We start from the raw sequence: 20,197 nt of genomic DNA, 5'->3' as shown, positions 1-20,197 counted from the left end.
GTTATTACTTATTACGGAGTGTTATGTCATCTGAAGTGTTTTATCATAATCTATCATGGCTAATCTGATGATAATGGTGGCGACACCTGTGTTGGAAACTATTCTGGGTGATAAGGAGCGGTCGCGGGCTCCTTGCCTGATGCGGTTGCAGTCTTAAAGAGCATGTTGGTTCTTCAATGTCCTCTACCCGTCTGGCTGTTCATCAAATGAAATGAGCCCATAAATCTCAATGACAAGCTGCTCGGCAGGAAGTGGCAAGAAGCGAGGGCCAAAACGGCTGGCTTTGAATACGGGGCGTATATACTGAGTTAGCCCAGGAAACTTAATCCATCTAGGGTTTTCGGAGCACTCAACTTGCCTCGACATATTTATGGGTTGTGCAGCGGGAACCTTCTGTTAGAAGTCTTGCATCTCCGTATGGGATTGAAAAGTTCCACACAAATCAATATGATTAATTCGTCCTCTATTTACATTGGTCAGGCATGTACGTTGGTTTTACCTTTATACTTTCATTGGAAGCTGTGTAATCTGTGGCTCAGTTGGTAGAGCATGGTGTTTGCAACGCCAGGGTTGTGGGTTCGATTCCCATGGGGGGCCAGTACAAAAAAAAAAAAAAATTGTATGAAATGTATGCATTCACAACTGTAAGTCGCTCTGGATAAGAGCGTCTGCTAAATGACTAAAATGGGAAATGTAAGTTGGGTCAGATATCGAACACATTCAGTGAACGACACAAAACTATCCAGGCAATGTTATTTACCGCTCAATGTGGTTACAGTCGGTAGCTTTTGTCAAAAGTATTGTTTGGTTATTATCCAATCTTTTTGCAGATTTTTCAAACTCAAGAAAGTCCAGTTTCCACAATCCCCATTAGCTCTATTTAAAAGTGATTTATGGTTTCAGTGATGGAAAACGCCCAATTTATTATGCATACAAAGCCAGAAATAATAGCATGTTCCCTGAAATAAACTTGAAATAACAACTATAGTTCTGTTTTTTATGATGAATAAGGAGGAACCTTAGCTCTTGAAAAATGTATCTCCATTTCCATCTGTCTCGTGTTTGTGGTTTCAATAAAAAGCTCTGTTATCTTTACTGGGGGGAACCTTTGACCCCACTGTTTGCTGGAACCTCTTCAATTTCTACCCGCAACAAAAACAAAATGACAGCTGTGTCATATTTCTTAAACCCCGCAAAGCCTGACATTCTTGCAGAATTTATCTGTAGGGTGTATCCAAAGGTTGAAAACATTTCAAAGTACATTTTCTGCCTTTCTCAGAGATCTAAAAATAGTTAAAGGCACAGAGATTGGGGATATTTGTCAAAAGCCTATTATATAAACAATCTAAAACTTTCTCTGTCACACATGTCCCTGCCCTTGTCTACAGTACATGTGTCCTAGTAAATATTTCCATAATGTTTTTTTTACTCAAAATGTACCTTGGAGCTTTGTGATTTGCCCAACATACTGTAAGATCAACACATACTTGTTTTTATCAAGGACAACCATTCAACATTGTAACTCCTCATGAACACAAGTGGTTACCATCGATGGATTCCCTAGACTTATCACTTCAAGCTCTGCTCAGAGCAGGGGAGAACGACTGCTCCCTCTCATTGACGTCATGGAAGTTCAAAGCCGACTGCTGTACTGCAGGCATTGTTAGCAGAAAACAATGCCTGCAGTTGCAGAAAATTATAGTGAATGGGAAAATGGCAATCTTAGTGGAAAAATCTTATTGTAAATAAAAAATAAAAAATGAAGACAATCATGGTACCAATAATGCTTTTAATACACCAGATGTATGTCCTGGAACCGATTTATTTAAAACGCGAAAAATATAAAGTTGGTTGCTAATGGCAGCCTGAAGTACCCCGGTCAGCCTTTAACTTGAGTTACCCAATGAGAGGAGGCAGCACTGAGCTAGCCTGCAACTTCACTTCCTGGAATAGCTCAAACTGCGCATGTTATGCCATCTTAGCCAACTTAATTTGGCTTCAATGCACTATTGAGTCTTCACAAAAGAATGAATGGTGTCACGTGATCGAAGGCTTTGTCCATTCATGTAAGAATTTGTTCTTAACTGACTTGCCTAGTTAAATAAAAGGTAATACAGTCATTGGCTCAGAGTCAATACAACATCAGCCAGATTGCCCATGGACACGCAGAAACCCATTTACAACAGGTTGTCATTGAGATGGCATTGATTTTGCCATAATGGACAATAAATTGGTCTCGTTCAGGTGACAGGGCTTCACAACACCAAGATAATCATCTGTTCAATGACAGAGACAAATTAAACAATACTGTGAGCTGCTCGCAATGCCATGTCCACCTTTTCTATCCATTTTGACCTTCCATAGTGGTAGGAACTAATCAATTCCATGTATATTTTGAATAGAGCTTTGCATTAATCAGAACGGATTATTGTCACTGTTGCCAAAAGTATGTTAACCCTTTGGAAATACCTGGATTTCTGCATAAATTGGTCATAAAATTTGATCTGATCTTCATCTAGGTCACAACAATAGACAAACACAGTCTGCTTAAACTAGTAACACACAATTATATGTTTTCATGTCTATCGAACACACTGTGTAAACATTCACTGGTTGACCCTCCTTTGGCAGCAATAACCTCAACCAAACGTTTCCTGTAGATGCGGATCAGACCTGCACGGTGAGGAGGAATTTTGGACCATTCCTCTTTACAAAACTTTTTCAGTTCAGCAATATTCTTGGGATGTCTGGTGTGAACTGCTCTCTTGAGGTCATGCTACAGCATCTCAATCGGGCAGCATCTCAATCGGGTTGAGGTCAGGACTCTGACTTGGCCACTCCAGAAGGCGTATTTTCTTCTGTTGAAGCCATTCTGTTGTTGATTTACTTCTGTGTTTTGGGTCGTTGTCCTGTTGCATCACCCAACTTCTGTTGAGCTTCAATTGGCAGATCGGTAGCCTAACATTCTCCTGCAAAATGTCTTGATAAACTTGGGAATTCATTTTTCCGTCGATGATAGCAAGCTGTCCAGACCCTGAGGCAGCAAAGCAGCCCCAAACCATGATGCTCCCTCCACCATACTTTACAGTTGGGATGAGGTTTTGATGTTGGTGTGCTGTGCCTTTTTTTCTCCAAAAAGTGTTGTGTGTTCCTTCCAAAGAACTCAACTGTAGTTTCATCTGTCCACAGAACATCAGGTGCACTTTGCAAACTACAGACGTGCATTCATGTTTTGTTTTGAACAGCAGTGGCTTCTTCCGTGGTGTCCTCCCATGAACACCATTCTTGTTAAGTACTTTACGTATCGTAGACTCGTCAACAGAAATGTTAGCATGTTCCAGAGATTTCTGTAAGTCTTTAGCTGACACTCTAGGATTCTTCTTAACCTCATTGAACATTCTGCGCTGTGCTCTTGCAGTCATCTTTGCAGGACGGCCACTCCTAGGTAGAGGAACAACAGTGCTGAACTCCATTTATAGACAATTTGTCTTACCGTGGACTGATGAATATCAGTGTTTTATATAGGGCAAGGCAGCTCTAACCAACATCTCCAATCTCGTCTCATTGATTTCACTCTAGGTTAGCTGACTCCTGACTCCAGTTAGCTTTTGGAGAAGTCATTAGTCTAGGTGTTCACATACTTTTTCCTACCTACACTGTGAATGTTTAAAGTATGTTTTCAGTATAGCCAAGAACAATACAAATAATTTGTGTGTTATTAGTTTAAGCACACTAGGCTTGTCTATTGTTGTGACTTAGATGAAGATCAGATCAAATTTCACCTGGACGTTCCACAGCACTACTGGCAAAATATTCCTGTAGCACAAACTCCAAAAAGTTCTGGGACACTGTAAAGTCCATGGAGAATAAGAGCACATCCTCCCAGCTGCCCACTGCACCGAGGACAGGAAACACTGTCACCACCGATAAATCTACAATAATCGAGAGTTTCAATAAGCATTTTTCTACGGCTGGCCATGCTTTCCACCTGGCTACCCCTACCCCGGTCAACAGCTCTGCACTCCCCACAGCAACTTGCCCAAGCCTCCCCCATTTCTCCTTCACCCAAATCCAGATAGCTGATGTTCTGAAAGAGATGCAAAAAGACCACTGCAAATCAGCTGGGCTAGACAATCTGGATGCTCTCTTTCTGAAATTATCCGCCGCAATTGTTGCAACCCCTATTACTAGCCTGTTCAACCTCTCTTTCATATCGTCTGAGATCCCCAAAGATTGGAAAGCGGTCGCGGTCATCCCCCTCTTCAAAGGGGGAGACACTCTAGACCCAAACTGTTACAGACCTATATCTATCCTACCCTGCCTTTCGAAGGTCTTCAAAAGCCAAGTTAACAAACAGATCACTGACCATTTTGAATTCCACCTTACCTTTTCCGCTATGCAATCTGGTTTCCGAGCTGGTCATGGGTGCACCTCAGCCACGCTCAAGGTCCTAAACAATATCCTAACCGCCATCGATAAAAGGCAATACTGTGCAGCCGTCTTCATCAATCTGGCAAGGCTTTCAACTCTGTCAATCACAACATTCTTATCGGCGGACTCAACAGCCTTGGTTTCTCAAATGACTGCCTCGCCTGGTTCACCAATTACTTCTCAGATAGGAGGGCCTGTTGTCCAGACCTCTGGCAGTCTCTATGGGGTTGCCACAGGGTTCAATTCTCGGTCCGACTCTTTTCTCTGCATACCAATGATGTCGCTCTTGCTGCTGGTGATTCTCTGATCCACCTCTACGCAGACGACACCATTCTATATACTTCTGGCCCTTCTTTGGACACTGTGTTAACAAGCCTCCAGACAAGCTTCAATGGCATACAACACACCCTCCGTGGCCTCCAACTGTTCTTAAACACTAGTAAAATGAAATGCATGCTCTTCAACTGATCGCTGCCCGCACACGCCCGCCCGTCTAGCATCACTACTCTGGACGGTTCTGATTTAGAATATGTGGACAACTACAAGTACTTAGGTGTCTGGTTAGACTGTAAACTCTCCTTCCAGACATTAAGCATCTCCAATCCAAAGTTAAATCTAGAATCGGCTTCTTATTTCGCAACAAAGCATCTTTCACTCATGCTGCCAAACATACCCTCGTAAAAATGACTATCCTACCGATCCTTGACTTCGGCGATGTCATTTACAAAGTAGCCTCCAACACCCTACTCAGCAAATTGGGTGTAGTCTATCACAGTGCCATCTGTTTTGTCTCCAAAGCCCCATATACTACCCACCACTGCGATCTGAATGCTCTCGTTGGCTGGCCCTCGCTTCATATTTTTCACCCTACCCACTGGCCCCAGGTCATCTATAAGTCTTTGCTAGGTAAAGCCCCGCCTTATCTCAGCTCACCGGTCACCATAGCAGCACCCACCTGTAGCACGCGCTCCAGCAGGTATACTTCACTGGCCACCCCCAAAGCCAACTCCTCCTTTGTCCACCGTTCCTTCCAGTTCTCTGCTGCCAATGACTGGAACAAATTGCAAAAATCACTGAAGCTGGAGACTTATATCTCCCTCACTAACTTTAAGCATCAGCTATCAGAGCAGCTTACCGATCATAGCACCTGTACATAGCCCATCTGTAAATAGCCCACCCAACTACCTCATCCCCATACTGTTATTTATTTTTTTGCTCCTTTGCACCCCAGTATCTCTACTTGCACATTCATCTTCTGCACATCTATCACTCCAGTGTTTAATTGCTGAATTGTAATTATTTCGCCACGATGGCCTATTTATTGCCTTACCTCCCTAATCTTACTACATTTGTACACACTGTATATAGACTTTTCTATTGTGTTATTGACTGTATGTTTGTTTGTCCCACGTGTAACTCTGTGTTGTTTGTGTCGCACTGCAAGATACTGCGATAGCTTTTTTGCATTGAAATGAGAATGCTCACCATTAAATGTTGCAAATGTTAATTGTTGTGTCCTCATTGGAGTAATATGTTTAAATTCATAAATAGGAGAGTATGACTGATTCTGTTACATTACTGTCAGTATATATATTAGAGACATATGATACTGTATATCAGTAGATATATTAGAGATACAGTATATTACTGTACATTATCTCAAACAGACAGTTGTATATCTCCGGGAAGGGGGGAAGCAGGAGCCTTAAAGAGCGTATGAAGCGTCTCGTCTGAATCATCACATTTCCATTGCCAGAAATCTCTATCTGATTAAAGGGTGGCCAGGACACTTTTGACAGTGACGATTCAACATGGTGCCAAAGCCCTAAGCCCTTCTAATGTGATAAAGCGTGTCCAAGTCAAGCAATATCTTCACAGACGTCAGTGTAGCAGGGCTCCCATAAAAGCAAGATCTGAAGTGCAAACTGGCCCATAATGGGATGAAGTCAGTTTGGGGAGGGGGGTATTGCTGATCTCCTGAATGTATTGCCTGAAATCGGACAACTTCCTAATATGGATGCCATAACAGACAGCTTTGAAGTCAAAGGGAGACTGGTGCTATGGTAAGCCTTGCTTAAATCCCTCATTTCATATGGTGTCATGGAGATTTTGATAGTGTCTCATCAAACACTTGCCAAAAATGAAATATTGAGTACAGCTGTAGGACAGCCAATGATTCGAATGCAAATAAATCTATTCCCTCGTTGTGTTTCACGGTTGGTTTATCACAAATGCTCAGCTATCGTAAGACGTGGGTTGTCTTTCGCTGTGGCCTTGGTTGAGATCGACCTGTGCCAAGGACAGCTAGAACATTACTGTTGCCATGGAAACGACTCTGGTCCACAGGCAGAGAGCAACAGTGCCTGTCTGTCAGCATATCATGCCAACTGGTGGTTGAGCTCTCAAAATGGCTGTCTGTTTGGTTGATCAATGTCAGGGCCTAGAGGGACATTCGTCTTGTCTGTTTTTATGGTTGGTTCTGGTGCTTATTTTTACGTAGTTTTTAAAATGAGAGAAAATAGAAAAGCTACCACCAAATGTAATTGTATTTTGATTTGATGACAAAGTTAAAGCTGCAATATGCAACTTTTTGGATGACCTGACCAAATTCACATAGAAATGTGAGTTATAGATCTGTCGTTCCCCTTGAAAGTAAGTCTAAAAAGTGGTAGATCAGCTTTATGTGAGCTATTTCTATGCTTTCCCTTCTTAAGTTTCATTTTTGCTTCTTTTACTTTTGGTATTGTACACCAGCTTCAAACAGCTGAAAATACAATATTTTGGGTTATATTTCACAGAGGTTCAGATGGTACAATAATTTTCTACACTATACTTGCTTGTTTTGTCAGATTAACTGGAATTAGGCAAACTATTTGAATTTTAGTAACCAGAAAATGGCAGAGCAATTTCTCAATAGTGCATCTTTAACTCTGAGGTTAGCATAAAATGCTAAAGAACTTGAATGAGATATCAGTTTGTTAGAGCCAATTAGCGTTGGGACGTTTAAATGAAGCTAAACATGATATCACGGCTATTATTTAGATGATATAATAATTGCAGGTGACCTGTAATCTTTAGAACAACAACATACCTGATGCTATCTCATCATGACACTGCCCTGTGTGAACCATGTGAGAACCTCCAGTGAGTGTCCATGCTAGAACTTCCCGCCGGTCTTTGTGGGCGTTACGTATACAGTTGAAGTCGGAAGTTTACATACACTTAGGTTGAAATCATTAAAACTCGTTTTTCAATCACTCCACTTTCTTGTTAACAAACTATAGTTTTGGTAAGTCGGTTAGGACATCTACTTTATGCATGACACAATACATTTTTCCAACAATTGTATCACAATTCCAGTGGGTCGGAAGTTTACATACAAAAAGTTGACTGTGCCTTTAAACAGCTTGGAAAATTCCAGAAAATTATGTCATGGCTTTAGAAGCTTCTGATAGGCTAATTGACATAATTTGAGTCAATTGGAGGTGTACCTGTGGATGTATTTCAAGGCCTACCTTCAAACTCAGTGCCTCTTTGCTTGACATCATGGGAAAATCAAAAGAAATCAGCCAAGACCTCAGAAAAAAAATTGTAGACCTCCACAAGTCTGGTTCATCCTTGGGAGCAATTTCCAACCCACTGAAGGTACCACGCTCATCTGTACAAACAATAGTACGCAAGTGTAAACACCATGGGACCATGCAGCCGTCAAACCACTCAGGAAGGAGACGTGTTCTGTCTCCTAGAGATTAATGTACTTTTGTGCGAAAAGTGCAAATCAATCCCAGAACAACAGCAAAGGACCTTGTAAAGATGCTGGAGGAAACGGGTACAAAAGTATCTATATATATCCACAGTAAAATGAGTCCTATATCGACATAACCTGAAAGGCCGCTCAGCAAGGAAGAAACCACTGCTCCAAAACCGCCATAAAAAAGCCAGACTATGGTTTGCATCTGCAATTTTTTTAACCTTTATTTAACTAGGCAAGCCAGTTAAGAACAAATTCTTATTTTTAATGACAGCCTAGGTTAACTGCCTTGTTCAGGGGCAGAACAACAGATTTATACCTTGTCAACTCAGGGATTCAAACTTGCAACCTTTCGGTTACTAGTCCAACGCTCTAACCACTAGGCTACCTGCCACCACATAGGGAAAAAGAACATACTTTTTGGAGAAATGTCCTCTGGTCTGATGAAACAAAAATAGAACTGTTTGGCCATAATGACCATCCTTATGTTTGGAGGAAAAGGGGAAGGCTTGCAAGCCGAAGAACATCATCCCAACCGTGAGGCACGGGGGTGGCAGCATCATGTTGTGAGGGTGCTTTGCTGCAGGAGGGACTGGTGCACTTCACAAAAAAGATGGCATCATGAGGATGGAAAATTATGTGGATATATTGAAGCAACATCTCAAGACATCAGTCAGGAAGTTAAAGCTTGGTCGCAAATGGGTCTTCCAAATGGACAGTGACCCCAAGAATACTTCCAAAGTTGTGGCCAAATGGCTTAAGGACAACGAAGTCAAGGTATTGGAGTGGCCATCACAAAGCCCTGACCTCAATCCTATAGAAAATTTGTGGGCAGAATTGAAAAAGCGTGTGCGAGCAAGGAGGCCTACAAACCTGACTCAGTTACACCAGCTCTGTCAGGAGGAATGAGCCAAAATTCACCCAACTTATTGTGGGAAGATTGTGGAAGGCTACCCGAAACGTTTGACCCAATTTAAACAATTTAAGGCAATGATACCTAATACTAATTGAGTGTATGTAAACTTCTGACCCACTTGGAATGTGATGAAATAAATAAAAGCTGAAATAAATCATTCTCTCTACTATTATTCTGACATTTCACATTCTTAAAATAAAGTGGTGATCCTAACTGACGTAAGACAGGGAATGTTTACTAGGATTAAATGTCAGGAATTGTGAAAAACGGAGTTTAAATGTATTTGGTCTAAGTTCTATGTAAACTTCCGACTTCAACTGTAAGTCTCACCACTTGAAACCCTCCGGCCACCACCTCAGCTCTCTCTCTCTCAAGCTACTGTACCATTGCTGCATACTAAACAAAGCGTTTGAAACAATAATGGGCACTCTCCTATGTGGCATAGTTGGTTCAATGGAATCTAAAAATAGGCACTTGTTGTGTTTGAGTCTGATACTCATTGTTTTGGTTCGTCTTTGTCTTACTTCAACTAAAGAGAAGAATGAAGGTTTTTGAAAAGGAGCTACAGCTACTCTAATCAAGAGAATTTCAAACATTACTGACATGTAGAAGATGCTTCCTATCCCATTTGTAGGCCACACACACAGACACGCATGCACACACATACGCACACACACACGCACACACCTCCACCCCTTTCTCTGACAACAAAGTACGCTCAAATCATATGACCACTTTGAAAGGCAATCGTCTGTCGTCCGAAACGCCCGAGCCAACAGACTGTCACTAACAACTGCTCTAAATATGTCACAGATCATCATCTATCTCGTCGCTTATTAAACATTTAGAGTGGAAAAAGGAGACCACAGAGATGATGTCTTATTCATAGTCCACGTTATGCGCCACTGGCGTGGGCTGACTATGTCAGACCCGTAGGAGAAAAAGAAGAGACAACAATAATAACCTCCCTTCACACGACTATCTGCCCAGCTGAAGCGAGGGGATGTGGAATACGTCATCGCTGTCTTGTGGAGGGATCAGGTGACCTTGCTTGCCGTCCCTCAATCCATCTATCTTATCATTGGATTATTAAGTGTGGGAAAAAGAGGCTTGTATATCAAAGGGCGTGGTAAGGTCTATAAATGTGTGTTCGGGACCCATTGTGTTGCCGGGGAAGATTTGGGTTTCGCTCAGGGTTTGTTTGTGCCTGGGAGGCCTTGGGTATTGATGTCCACATTGTTCGGGACAACTATGGAAAAGGAAAAGGGGACTACCTAGTCAGTTGTACAACTGAATGCGTTCAACTGAAATGTGTCTTCCGCATTTAACCCAACCCCTCTGAATCAGCTACTTGTAACTTGACTACACTCCCATTGAGCATGAGAGGCACACTTCTCACATTTGATTTCAGCTTCCCAAAGCTATCAGCTTGCCGTCACACAGACGTGCTGTACACTTACCACAGGAGGTCGGTGGCACCTTCATTGGGGAGAACGTGCTCGTGGTAATGACTGGAGCGGAATCAGTGGAATGGTAACAAATACATCAAATGCATGGTTTCCATGGTTTCCAGGTGTTTGATGCCATTCCATTCGCTCCGGTCCGGACATTATTATGAACCGTTCTCCCCACAGCATCCTCCACTGACACTTAAAGTACATTTGCCATAAAGGCCAATGAGACCTGAGGTTCTTCTTCTAATTTTATTTATCACCAGTGATAGGTAAAAAGCCTATAGGTCTCAAATGTTTTGCATCTAAATGGCCTGAAGAGGCTGTCTCACCTCATCTCCCCGCCTTCATCTCTATTGATCTGAAAACCCCGATTAGGTCAAAGCAATATTGTGGATGTCTATACTGTGAATTTGTTTTCACCTCTCCAGTTCGTTCACGTCTGTTCAGGTAAAGGAGAGACGAGGAGAGGTAGGCCTAGTCTATTGACTATTGAAATGCACCCATTGTTTCACTTTCAGTCTTATAGGACAGGAGACAAGGACAGAATTCCGTGTAACCTATTAGGAAGTAGCCAAAGAGGCATGAAGTATACTTTCTCTTTAGTGGCTGTTTTTGTGCAAAGGCCTACTGGAGAGAACCACATGGGCCATAGCTAGCACATGGTAAGTAAAGCTTTGTTGTGCAACAGTCATGGAGTCTTCATTATTTATCTGCTTCTGTATACAGATTGTACGACATGTTGATTGACTCATGCCCAGCGTCATATGGAACCATTTTGTTTTCTCATATCATTTGCTTACAGTTGATGAAAAAATGTTTCGGCTTTTGATCATTTGCCATGGCATGTTTCCCAAAATGTACACAAATTCACATTGGCCCCTTTGAACATTTTGTTGCACATATGATTTGATTAGTGCACCGTTTACAAATGGGAAACATTGTTTTTACAGCCACCCATATTGTTCTGTTATTGCTAGAAGCACTGGTGCAGTGAGGTTGTAATTTTCTAGTCTTTAGGATCTGTAACTGAACATCAGGGCAGCTTTGTCAGGGGTTCATATATCTGGCTTTCTACAATATTTGGGATGAAGTTATAAGGTAACACTTTACAATAAGGTACCCTTTTTCAAAGGGCATCTTAATGTAAAGTACTAACATTTGTAATTCTCCCATTGTAGGTAGATATGGCACCACATTAACACAGGATGGCTCAGCCCACAGAAGAACGCTGTCATTTTTCGTCATACTCCAAATTGATTGGTATCTACAAGATTTATTGAGGAGCACAACCATTCACAAGACCTCAAGGTTCTTCAATTAAACTTCCTCTGTCTATTTTTTTATTTGTATTTTATTTAACCTATATTTAACTAGGCAAGTAAGTTAAGAACAAATTCTTATTTGCAATGACGGCCTACCAAAAGGCAAAAGGCCTCTTGCAGGGATGGGGGCTGGGATTCAAAATAAAAAATGAATTAAATAAAAATATAGGACTATTTGGGATGTACTGATAGGGGGCCAACTGGAGTTAGTTATATCTTTCACATTGAGGCCCTCAAGGTCGGCATTTTCTATTCAGTCCTCCGCATTCTAGCCACTCAGCATTGTGGGGGTTATTTGATCTGCCGGGGGACAGACACAGATACTACCTGGCTGGGAGGCCACATCACTGATTCGTGGGGCATTGTCTTGGTACAAACACAGTCCAACAGTTGTCTGTCCACATTTAGCCATGCCCCATAATTCTATTTTTCTTGCCAGGAATTGCCTGACTAATGAATTGGACTGCTGTCTGAGTTTGATACCAATTCATCCACTTTTTTGCACTATTTGCAAAATGTATGACGTAACTTACTCGACTGTGGCGATTGATTTGTGTAGTTGTTTGCAACCAGAAAAGGCAGTGAAAATGACACACTTCTCCTCTCACATTTGAATTACGACCAAGGCTTTGTTTGAAAAACGCTGCCCGACAGTTAACATGGTGACACATCCTGAAAGAGAGAGAGACTCTGGACTCTGGAGCAGACACACCTGAGAGGCGTTATTCAATGCATGGTTGTTATTTACGTAGACATGTCACTGGAGAGTTGGTTGTGATTGATAATGGAGAGGTGCCAGGGGGAAAGGCACAAAGCATCTGGTATATGGTTGAGTGGTGAGGTTGCTGGGGCCCATTTAGAGTCTAAAATGGGAGTCCGGTTTGGGCGAACTCGACCGACCTTGCTTAAGCCCAGAGAACCGGTGAGATCGCATGTTTAAAGTGTTTAAGGTGTGGTATCAGTCGTCTAGTTGAAATATAGAGAGTGAACAAATGGGAACCATGATGAAGGCCAGTGTTTTATTGAATTGCATGTTTTATGATTGGTGTATTTTGACTGGTTATCAGGCCCATTCCTGTTGTCTGGTCATAACATTCAAATTGAGTTGATTAGATAAGAATCTTGGTGTTTTGTTCCTGCCTTTTGTTTTCACTGTAAGAACATAACTGTTACAAAATGAAATACTTATTGGAAATATCAGCAATTTGTCTTTAGACTGTCACAATACATGTGTTAAAAATATAGGGTCTGGGAAATATGTTAACATAGTGTTTCTTAGGTTTCTGAATGTATTGCTAAGGACCTGAAGTTGACAGTGTGGCGGATGCTACGTTGCATTCTGTCAAACCGCCTTGCCATCGCCACAACCTGGACTGAGGCAGAGCATAAGGCCTGTTTCAGGGACTTGTTTCTGAAGACCATTCTTCACAGTAAGTTTTGATATTAGTACATGTGTTACATTTGTTTTCTCTACTTTTAAGTCAATTCTTAAACTCATGTGTAAGACCTTGTGCTATTCAAATCTAACTCAATGTTATTTCTTTGTGTATAGAAGCCATTTGGAAAAACCTGCAACCCAGGATGCCATGGATAAAAGGGTCCAGATTCAGGTCAACCTTTTGCTGAAAGAGGCCTCCGATTGTGAAGGTGGGAGAAGGCGGTGCACAGGGGAGAGGGATCCGCTGCAGTGAGAGTCAGCATCAAGTCTCGGACCACCTATCTCAAAACCAGCCTCTACTCCCAAGCCACAAGACTGATCCAACAGCTGAACCCTGGGCTGACTCCTGCACCTTACCACACACTTACCATTTAGTCATATTCTGTACACATAAATCACTTTAGTCTACCGGACCAATGAAGTAGTTATGTCAACTGCACTATGTAGATATACTATCATTATAATTCTATGCTGCTACTGCATTGTAGTTATTCCACTCTATGGGCAAAACATTTCCATACTATATGAATATAGGCTATTTTGGTTTTATCTTAAGGCTGTTTTTGTTTTATCTTATTCTTATTTATATCTTATATCTTTTTTTGATCTGCATGCTTCTTTTGTACATGTTTTTATTGTTCTATTGTTAGTAGGTCACACAGGAAAGGAATCAAATAATTGACATTGTACATTTTACAATGTCACTTATTTGATTCCATTACAATGTCACATTAATTACTGTGTGAGGAGCATGTCAATCATTTTTTGTTGTTATTGATTTTACTGGATTTATTTGTCATCACCTGTTGATCCAGGGAACCAGGACTAGCCCTCATTACCTGATATATTTTGCACACACATAATCATTTACAGTACTTGTTAGTACTCATTGGAAATCACAATTCGTTTTTCAAATGGACATGGCATCCAACGTATCTTAAATAATAAAAGTCAATAAATAAATAAGCGGTGAAAGGGAGTAGGCACGCTGCTGTCTTGACGCTGACAAAGCACCTTGCCTCCGACTTTCAGCTGTACTGTCGCCAGTCGGAAGAAGGACAGGTGAAGGATGGGGTGGGCTGTGTGAGGAAAACAGCACTTGAACAGCAGGAGCACGGCTGCCGCTTGACAAAGTGGCATATCGCGGCCGCCCCATGAATGAGGCGATTGGCAAAAAAGCTGTCGTACGACCACTCGGGAGGGATGCCGGCCTCCCGATTGCTCATTGCGAACTCGGTAGCAAAGTGCAAAGAAATGTCAATTCTGGTCAGGGGGAGTTCCCGCTTGAATTTGGTTAAAAGGGCAGTGAATTCGCTCATACTTTGAGAACTTGTTAGCAAGCTCCTGAGACACATAATTTTTCTCTCAGAGATTATTAACTGAAGACACGTGTAACTACTTTAAGTCTTATTTAGTGATAATCATTTACTCTGTGTTATTCTGTAATGTTTCATGTATTTCATGTACACTGTAATAGTTTGAGTGTAAATTATTTCATGACTAATAAATCCTATTAGTGAGTGAATGCATTCCTTGTTTTACAGAGTAATGCTTTGACTATACGTTCAGAATTTAGTAGGTCTATTGGTAAATATAATTCACAATACACATAGCATAGATGCTCGTCCTCTAACTGTGCATCTCTCAGCTAAGGTTCACTCAATAAATTAATTCTAAGACATAGATCGCAAGATATTAGCTCTTAGTCTTGGACACATGTCACTTCTAGTATTCCGACTGGTGACGCAAGGCTTACTACCTTAACTAGACTCGACGAATACACCTATGGACCTATAGTATTTATTCACATAATAATGGAGTTAGATTGATGAATGTAGTTTATTATATTCAACACCATTTTCATTCAACTACAGTCAGAAATATTGGTTGTTTGCATACGAGGATGTAAATAATAACACAATATCTCAATTTCAAGCCAAGAAACGGCAACATATTGTTACGGTTGGTGTATGTTGTACTCTGCTATTCCTGTGCTGTGGAGTTGTGGAGACCAGCAACTTAAGAGCGTTCAATGGCGCTTGTCTGAGACCTATATTGTTGATGTGTCTATGTAGTGTTCGGGTAGGTTTAAAAACTCCCCAAAACAAGCTACATTTAAGCAAGAAGGGTCCCGACCCTTGTGGCACACCACTGTAAAAAAGGTCATAGGATAAAAGTGTCCCGTGTCGTCTCTTTACTGTCAACACTCTGATGTCACTTCCTTTTTCATAAATAACATTGTTTTGACCAGGACTTTACAAAACAACCCCCGTTGTCATGTCTCCACACATTGGTTGATGTGATTTAGTTTTAAATATGACTCACCCCGGGGAATGATTGACTTTCCTTGCTTGTGTCACCCTGTTAGCAATGTGTACTACTCCATGCTGCAAGCTGCAATTACTCACATTCCACCCCCCACCCCACTACAACCCCCCGTCCCGTCCCAACTAGAGTTAGTATATCCGGGTGTCTATGCTGCGCTAGGTTGCACTTTGGAGGGGGTGGGGGTATAGTTTATCCTGGAGTATGGAATTCCCCTCCATCAGCAGACCACACAGTCAGACCCTCTAAAACACACACACAGAGAGAGAGAGAGAGTTCCTGTCCCTCCCTTCCTTTTACCCAGCCGCCTCTCTTTTTGTTATTGTGGACACAATGAGTGGTGGACGCAATGAGCTGCATGATACCATTGTCCCTCTGATCAATGACTCACATTGACTCAAAGTGAATATTTTATCAATGGGTTGAAGAAATATAATTTTATACTAAGCATGACCTCAGTTGCATTGAGGGCCACAATTACTTTGTCATCTGTCTAACTCTTTTTGCTCTGGACTCTGGGCCAGTTTCCTGGACAAAGATTAAGCCTATAGTCCTGGACTTAAAAGCACTTTAAATTAGGAACCTCCAGTAACCATCTTTTTAAGGAACATAGAATATGCTTATTTTTCCAGGACTAGGTTTAATCAGCCCTCTGTGTGCAAATATAACATATTTTGGACTGAGACGTCCAGTTGAAGGCCGGTCTGTCTGTGTTTGTAAAATCCAGTTTGAGTCTGTCCAGAGGCTCCCTCATGTGTAGTTAATGGCCTGCCTGAGGGGCAGAGCGGGGTCTGCTCTGGTCAGCCAGTGTGAACACACACCAACCTGTTTTTCAAAGAGGGCCCTGTTCTCCCCTCAGCATTGCCTAGCAACACCAGAGGTCAAAGCCAGTTGAGATTAAACAGGATTCCGGCGAATCAGGCGGCCGGTTGGCCAACACGCCCCCACAGACTGACAGAGGTGCTAACCATGATTCATAGAGGGGGGACTGAGTGAGTCAAAACATGGGGACTGTCTGACTGTCTGTCATGGGGACTGTCTGACCGTTCTGCGCTTACATTGCAATGACAAATGCATATGCACTACTTGTGTTGCTTGTTTTTAGAAAATGTGTGTGTGTGTGTGTGTGTGTGTGTGTGTGTGTGTGTGTGTGTGTGTGTGTGTGTGTGTGTGTGTGTGTGTGTGTGTGTGTGTGTGTGTGTGTGTGTGTGTGTGTGTGTGCATACATGTGTGAGTGTGTGACAACAAATATACGTAAGAGAGTTATAACATTCACTCAACTAAGCCTTAGGGCTTATGTCGTTTCCTGGTTTCCTGGTTGCTGATGTTGTTGTTGTTTTGTCCTGAAAAGACGCTTAAGCGGGCAAAATATTCCAAGATTTCCGGTAACAGGAGCAAAGTGGTGCCTCCACCCTGGTAATTACTGAACGCTGGCTTGGCACAAGTACACTGGAGGTTATACGGAATGTTTCAACAGCAGTTATCATTACGATAATGCAATGGAATGTGACCCCCCCCCCCCCCCCCCACACACACACACACGTATGTATATACACGCACATGCACTAACACACACACACGCACGCATGCACACACGCATGCACGCACACACACATACACACACACACACGTAGTTCTAAATATGCATGCACCCACACTCACACAAACATGCACTCACATGCACGCATAAACACACATATATGCATGAATGTTATCTAGTGTTATCTAGTGATGACCACAGAGAAAACTTAGATTTGATTCCTGCAGTAAATTGTTTCCTATTGGGTTGCAAGGAGCTGAGGGGTGTGGCTCGGTAGTAAGATGTAGATTGGAGATCTGGGTTGTATTCCAAATGGCACCCTATTCCTAATATACTGTACGTATGTCCTTATGTGAAATACACAGCAAATTGGCCAGGATTGATTTTTCAGTGTAAAATTTCTAGTGTTAATTCAGGAGTTAAATTCACCCAGTAAGAGTGAAATTAATGGTAAGTGGTGTAAAATAACCCCCAGTGTTGGTTTTAATAACCAGAGTTATTGTTTTACACTGTGGAGAGTAACAGTCCCATTAAAACGACACCCATCATTATCATATTTCCCAGCATGCTCTACTGCAGGTGGTTTTTTTTAGGATTGTTTTTTATATCTGTGTTTTTGCTTGTACACTTATGCTACACAAAGATAAATAGCTTACTTTTTTTAACTCACCCAATCAGTTACTGTAATGTTTTTTTTCTCGGTTGAAATGGTTTAGGTAGTGTTTTTTTATCAAGTTTCCTAATCCTGATGATCATTCTGAATGCAGGAATTACACATCACTTTGCAAGCCAGCATAATGTGACTTGAAGGCCTGATGTGGCCTGTAAACCAGGGGTTTCCTAACACCACCGTGTTAGGGTGAAACTAGGCCAGCAACTAGGCCAATATGTAAAGCATTTTGATATATGTAATGTATTGTCATAGAGTTGAATTCTCATTGATAACATTCACTTAGGAACTTCCTTGGTGAAAGCCACAGGCTTTTAAAAGGAAAAGAATTCAACAACCATGTCTCTGTCACAAACAAATACATTCATGGGTGTTAACTGTACAATTTACTCATAAAGTACCCTGGGAAATAAGCAAATTAGGCTTTACACCATACAGTGTTAAAACAACACCCCAAAACGATTTACTGTACTACTACAGGTGTTAATTTCTTACACTGAGAAAGTGTAACAGCATCAGCACTAAGCAAAGTGAGTCCAGTTTACTCAAAATCAAGTGTTTTACACTGTAGGTGTTGTGTATTACTCTACATTAGAGCTATATGAACACCACAATCAAGTTCCTCAAGAGTTAAAAGGGGAACACTGCAACAGAGTTAAAATCTTGAACACTTTAAAAAGTGTTCTTTTAACATCAGTGCACTGGGACTCATATGTTCGCTGACAATAGTGTACATATTACACTTTCAGAGTTAAATGTACACCATTTATTTTGCTGTGTACTTTTGGCCAGGGCCCATAGGTCAGTATGGATGACCTTCATGTTCCGGTTTTCACTTTTTTCCGTACTTTTTTCCCTCCTCTTTAATAAAAGAAAATTCTCAGTTACAGTAGTTTGTGTTACAATAATTAAAGGAATCCAGAGTAAGGCATAAATCTAGATGTTAGTTACAGTAACTGATCAATTCCTGTTTAGTTACAGCCATACTGTACTTTCTCAATAGCAACGGTATAGAATGAGATAACATGATAGTAAAAAGAGACAGAGAGCTGGAGAGAGAGAAATTAGGGGCCAAATTCAATCCAATCGCATCATGTCCGCTATGCATGTTCGCGGAAACCACATTCACGGTAAACACTGCAGATGTCGTCTCAACCGGGAAATATCTTTAAATATAAATCTTGCAATAGCACAGATCTTTCGTGGTCCGGATTGAATCTAGACCAAAGAGAGGCTCTAGTTTGTTTATAGTTTGACCCCGGGGATACATGCCGACATCGTTGGGGTTTGCCCTTTCACACAGTAGGATATTGCAGATGTTTACACCCAACAAAGACAAGGGTTAGGGAGGAATGATGGAATGCCATGTTTTCCTTCCACTCAATGCTAGCCTCACCCCTGCTCACCTGTGTAGGCCCCTCATCCATAAAACATATTGTGTGTGTACTGTATGTGTCTATCTGTCTATCTGTCTGTATGTGCATATGAACATGTGCGTGTATGTGTGGGCATCCATGCATATGCGGCCCCAGCAGCAAGGGGGGAGGGTCATTCAGCGGCCAGCTCTGAAATGAGAAAGGCCGGCCCAGCTGGAGCTGGCAGCCGCACAGTTCCACCCTTTTACAAAAGATGACTGCATTCTTCTGAACAAACAGGAACCCTCCACACACACACACACACACACACACACACACACACACACACACACACACACACACACACACACACACACACACACACACACATACACACACACACACACACACACACAGACCTGCTGAGTACAGTGGAATGCTGAGAGGAGAACGGGAGGCCTTGGAGGGGCATAAGAATTTTCTTTCATCTTCCTCCCTCCTGAGTTTCTCGTTCAAATATTTTTTATTGAACAACCACAAGTATGGTGTATAGGTATAAAAGACACGTATGCAATTCTTATCTAAACATTAAAGAACAGACAGAAACAACAAAACCCAGAGTTCTAGGTACAAAACAAATATTACAAACCAAGACATACAGAACAAGGACAGGTAGAAAGACAAAGGGTAGATGTCACCCCCCCTTTACCCCCCCCCCCCCCCCCCTTATTCCCCCCTATTCCCCAAGCACATGCTGCCCAAAGGTAGATTAAAATATTACAATTGAGAGTGAGTTAAAATGTACAAATTCACAGCGCCGCCTGGTCCAAATAAGAGAGGAAAGGCTGCCAGATTTGATAAAATGTTGATAATTTATTGTTCAGAATATATCTAATTCTTTCTAAGTGTACAGTGTTTGCCAATTCGCTGAGCCATAATTTGGTAGAGGGCGCTTCCCTCCTTTTCCAAAACAACAAGATACATTTTTTTTGCCA

The 20,197-nt window shown here is 41.7% G+C and overlaps 1 long non-coding RNA gene across 2 annotated transcripts; it reads left to right on the top strand.

Moving 5' to 3' along the window:
- Nucleotides 1-11,661: 11,661 nt before the first annotated feature.
- Nucleotides 11,662-14,841, top strand: LOC115178425 (uncharacterized). Of its 2 annotated transcripts, none has more exons than XR_003872622.1 (3): nucleotides 11,662-11,860; nucleotides 13,154-13,304; nucleotides 13,427-14,841. It is a non-coding gene; the product is annotated as an uncharacterized LOC115178425 (long non-coding RNA). The 2 variants fall into 2 exon arrangements; XR_003872621.1 differs by lacking the exon at nucleotides 11,662-11,860 and adding an exon at nucleotides 12,418-12,796.
- The last annotated feature ends 5,356 nt before the right edge of the window (nucleotides 14,842-20,197 follow it).

The sequence above is a fragment of the Salmo trutta genome, chromosome 38, assembly GCF_901001165.1.
Source record: "Salmo trutta chromosome 38, fSalTru1.1, whole genome shotgun sequence".
Classification (NCBI taxonomy): domain Eukaryota; kingdom Metazoa; phylum Chordata; class Actinopteri; order Salmoniformes; family Salmonidae; genus Salmo; species Salmo trutta.
Note: the sequence above shows the minus strand (reverse complement) of the source record. Positions and strands in the feature narration are given on the sequence as shown.